This window comes from Haliaeetus leucocephalus, unplaced genomic scaffold (genome assembly GCF_000737465.1).
Source record: "Haliaeetus leucocephalus isolate CR32 unplaced genomic scaffold, Haliaeetus_leucocephalus-4.0 Scaffold722, whole genome shotgun sequence".
In the NCBI taxonomy this organism is placed as follows: Eukaryota; Metazoa; Chordata; class Aves; order Accipitriformes; family Accipitridae; genus Haliaeetus; species Haliaeetus leucocephalus.
This window is the reverse complement of record NW_010973158.1, coordinates 4,669,374-4,674,244: the sequence shown is the minus strand read 5'-3', so window position 1 is coordinate 4,674,244 and position 4,871 is coordinate 4,669,374.

Here is a 4,871-nt window from a genome sequence, read left to right as displayed (position 1 = left end):
GTTTGGCGGGGGGGGGGGGGGTGGGGTACTCTCACCGTATATGAAAGAAGAGAGAGTCCATGGAGTTTTTAAATTCATTGATTTATGTACAGGTAGAAGAATCATGCCCCCATCAACTTTATTCACTTCAATAAAGCAAATTGTACTGGATTGTCTGTAAAATATCAAGGTACTCATAATTACTGCAGACTGAGTGTCAGTGAGAAAAAAAATCCAAAAAATAATACTACTGGGTTAACAATAATTTGAGGGTTTACACTCGAAAAAAGACCTGTGTTAGTCATTGTTATTACATTTTATGTTACACAATCATCCAGCTTAAGTCTAAGTGATTCACCAAAACACTATCAGGATCATAACTTTCTATATACTTGCTATACATGTATTTTTTTATAGTATAGAAATAAATGAATTTTTAAAGGAATTTTTAATGAGGTACTTGCCTTTGTAATTTGATGTAGCAATTAGAATCCCTAATGGTACGCTATAGTTTTCTTTTGAAGCCATTCCCTCTTCCTTCCACTTATGAGTTGAGGGAAGGGGATTTCTTTTTTAATTATTTTTGCTAATTCTTTTGATGTACACTTTATTTATCAATGGCATCATAAATCCTGTATTTAGCAGTGGTGGGTTTGATCTTTTGTACCAATATTTGTCTTTGGGAAACTTAAGACTTTCACCCTTCTATAGCATACATCAGAAAATGAAAGACCACATGTTTTTATTTACCGGCTTAATTACACATAATAATAAATCTTCATTTAGGAGCAGTAGGATATCCAGCGTGAAGTGTCAAGTTCTGACACTGACAGTGGTTATTACATTTCATAATGAAACTGAAATTAAATACCACATGTATCAAAATGCCTGTAAGTCAAATATTCTGCACCCTGCACAATAAAAATATGCTTGATGGACAAGCTTGCATATTAAAATTAAAAAAAAAAAGGTACATTCCTTAATAAAATAATACATCCATTAAGATGAAAGCTCTGCTTATAAGGAATATAAAATCAGCAGCTTTTATGTGGAAGGAACAGTAAAGAGAAGTTACCCTAAATAAATTATTGTAATATAATCAGTTTGAGTCTTCTGGTTTGCATCCATATTGATTTTATAGGTTTACAGTATTTAATTTGGAGTTAATCCTGTGATTTGTGGTTACAAGTAGATTTAATTTTTTTTTTTCCTCAGACTCAGTCCTAAAATCCAGGAGGTCATTCCATATCCTGTCATGTGAGTAGAATAGGGTGTGAGCATGCTTCTCTCTCCTCTCTTAGTTTCACTGAGTTTACAGTTCAAACAACTTTAAAATCTCAAAGTTCATTTGACACTGTTTCCGTGGCACATAAATTCAACCTTTGCTTTGACCTTACAGAAATATTCTGGGCAGTGCTACAGTTTCATGTGATTTCTCTATGGCTATTTCACATAGTGCTTGATTTCACATATTATTAAATCCCTTTTAGTATAATCTTCTTCAAAAGAATTATTATGCAATCAGGTTATATTGCATCATTTTTTTTTGCTAGTACAACAGTCATGATATCAGTGAGAACAAAATCTGGTAGTCCTTGTATGATCTGAAACTGGTATTTCAGTTTTCACACTATCCCAAATTATGAAGGTGGCTCCTAAGATAGCATTGCCTGTCCGGAGAAAATCATAAGATTCAGTTGGTGAACCATATTTCAATTTTCTAAAAATTAAAAATGGCTTTTAAATGAAAGAAATCATATTCATGAGAGAACATGCCATATGTAAAGCTTCTAAATAAAGATGTGCAATAAACATGGTGCAGAAGATGCAGAAAGAAAGGCCTCAAGTTTGCACTTAGAAGACAAAGCTTGGTCCACATTCAGGGGCTGCCTGGAAAGAAAATCGGTTTCCAGTGATAATTCAGCTGTCTTCCTCAAGAGGCCCCAATGGGATAAACAGTTTATGAGAATACAAACCTTCCCTATCACTGTCCCTTACTTTCTTTCAGCCTGATCCACACTCACAGGCACAGGTATAGGAGCAACCCACAGCTAAGACTTGTTTCTGCAAAAATGGAGATATTTTATGGAAAAGGAATTTGTGCCTTCTTTATGACTCCAGTGTAGCAGCCTAAATTGCATTATCTGGAATACACTGCTTTAAAATGCTGAAGTGTTGTTTGTCCACTGCCACCCAAGCAATGCACCTGTGGGAATACACCTTGCTTCCATAAGGCCATGGGACTGTGTATCCTTTCTGTGGAACCATGGGATTAGAAAGAAAGAGGGATGGAAAGGGGCTGCACAGTGCCCAGGCCTTGCCACTGCACAGGCTAGGGATGCAACACACACCCAGTCCAGAGCTTCAGGCTCTTCTACTGCCTACACCCAAGCACTGTATCACAGTCCCACAGTGCTGCTGACAAAATACAGAGGTGCATCTCACAATCACAGAGCAAATCCTGATTATTCCAGTCCTTGCAGGGTTCAAGAACATTATCAAATGTTAAAAGCTGACACTTTCACAAGCTGGGTAAACTTTCGGATTTCCAAATGCGATTCGCAATGCAAATGCTTGCAGATTTCCATTCCTCCCATCCCAAAGCACTGAAAGAAGCACATGCAAATATTTAAATTCTAATGTTAAATTTTCTCCCTGTTCATTGCACCCCTGCACTTTTCACTCCCAACTGGGGGAATTAAAAATGTTTTGAGTATCTTTACAACTACTCAAAACACCGCCACACATAGTACATATGAAACAAATTCACAAGTGGAACATTATTGTAACTACTGCTGAATCAATTTCCCTTTTCATTTGTGAAGTGCATTTAAGAAGGAGGCAAGATGTTGTGAGAAGCAGGCCCATAAAAGAGAGAATCGAATTAATTAAAAAAAAACCTCACAGAGAAGTCATGTTGGGGCAGATCACTGCTGTGGAGACTCCAGGAGTCTCTGCTGTGTAACCAGGGAATTTCCCAGTAGCCTGTCCCAACTCAAGGTGAGCACAAGGTGCTGGGGAATAAAAGAACAAAACAGTTCCTTTGTGCTTTCAATTTGAGGATTTTCATAATCCTCAGTGAGAAGGGAAGGGAAGGGAAGGGAAGGGAAGGGAAGGGAAGGGAAGGGAAGGGAAGGGAAGGGAAGGGGAAGAGGCAAGAAAAGAAAAGAGGAAAAACAAAAGCAAAAAGAAAATGAAGTTTCTGTGACCTGCTTAAAGCTGGTTAGTAGTTTTGTGGCAGAGACCAGACTGCAGCTCAAAGCGCTCATCCAGGCTGACACATCTGGGCAGATGAGGGCAGAGAATGGAAGTATTTGGGCCAGTCAGAGTAAAACCAGCATGACTGCGAGAACATGGGGCACATGAAAAGTTGACAGTGAGTTTTTGACAGCCAGGGAAGGCAAGAATATGGCACTGTGTCTCTGTGGATAAAACACAAGGTGTCTGTGAGAGGACCTGGGAACATAAGTGTCTCTCAGGATGACAGCATGTCTGAGAGGCTCACTTTTGAGGGGGGAAGGATGAAATGTGGCAACAGGAGTTTCTGTGAGTAGGTGTCAGGCAGTAGTAGAGCAGGCATCTGTGTGGGGGTGAGTATGAGTGTTGGAAGTGGAGAGTGAAGGAGGGAGGATCATGAGGAAATGTGGTTCGCACTCTAGGAGACAAAATATTAGGGAAATGAAGGGAAGCAACAGAAGGCAAGCAGAATAGCAGGGGGAGAATTAGGACTATGAGGTTAGATGAGGGAAAAACATGCTCCACAAAAGGGCTGAGGATGAAAAATGCTAATACTAAAGAAATGAACTAACAGAGAAGTCACAAACCAAAAGAAGAAGCAGCAAGGAAAGGTAACCCTTTGGAGGAGAAAAGTAACGCTGGAATGAGAACAGATTTAAGAAAGCATAAACAGGAATGAGAATATTATGAGCCTGCAGCAATTCTCAGAAATTATTCCCCGTGGTATTTAGGTAGCTATGCAGGATTCTGTAAATGTGGGTCTCAATCTGCATAGAAAATATCATATGATATTTGGGTCACAAGCCATTTGCCTTTAACCCATTTGTCTTTCATGTTTGTGTTGTATAGTCACAGTCTGAAATACAAAATTCATCCCCGACTCACACTACCTACAATGAAATATCTGTCTCTAGTATACATTGAATTTTACAAGGCAAGACCTTCTAGAGCTCAAAACACCGCCACACTTCTAGAAGGAAGACCTTCTAGAGCTATGTACTGTTTGGGTGTCTATTTAAGGCAGACAATGTTCCTGAAATATGCATTTCATAAGGGTATCTTGGGTGATAAGAATGACATTGTCAGGAAATCTTAAATTCTTTTAGCATTAGCAGAAGGTATTCATTCTTAGTGATAATTTCCCTGTGATGAAAGAAGCTGTTTCATTTGTACAGACTATGCCATGCCAGGCAATTTTAGCAGATACAAGGCTCTTCCTGCTGAATTGCTGGCCTGGAGAGCCATAATGGGCAGCTTCCTCCTGCCAGCATCACTGGCGGCACAACAGCACAGAGGCAGATCCTGCCTCCCTTAAATTCCTCTCTTACCCCGAGAAACTGCTGTTAAACACAGAGCACCATTAAGGCCAGGCCCTCTGTGTGGATTCGCTGCCTGCTCCTTGTCTTCTCTTACCTAACCCCGGCAGGGCGGCTGCTCGGGGCTGGGGCGGCTGCTCGGCCCCCGCAGCACTGGGGCAAGTGGGGCAACGCTGCCCTGGCAGCCGCCCGGGCTGGTGCTGGGACCAGCATGGCAGGGGCAGTCAGCTCTTTCCAATAGCACCTTAGGTAGAATCTGGTTCACAGCATGCGTTTCAGAATTGAGTAAGTTCTGCTGCCTGTTTCATTTCTTCCCGTTTTTTTGGTTGGTTTTTTTTT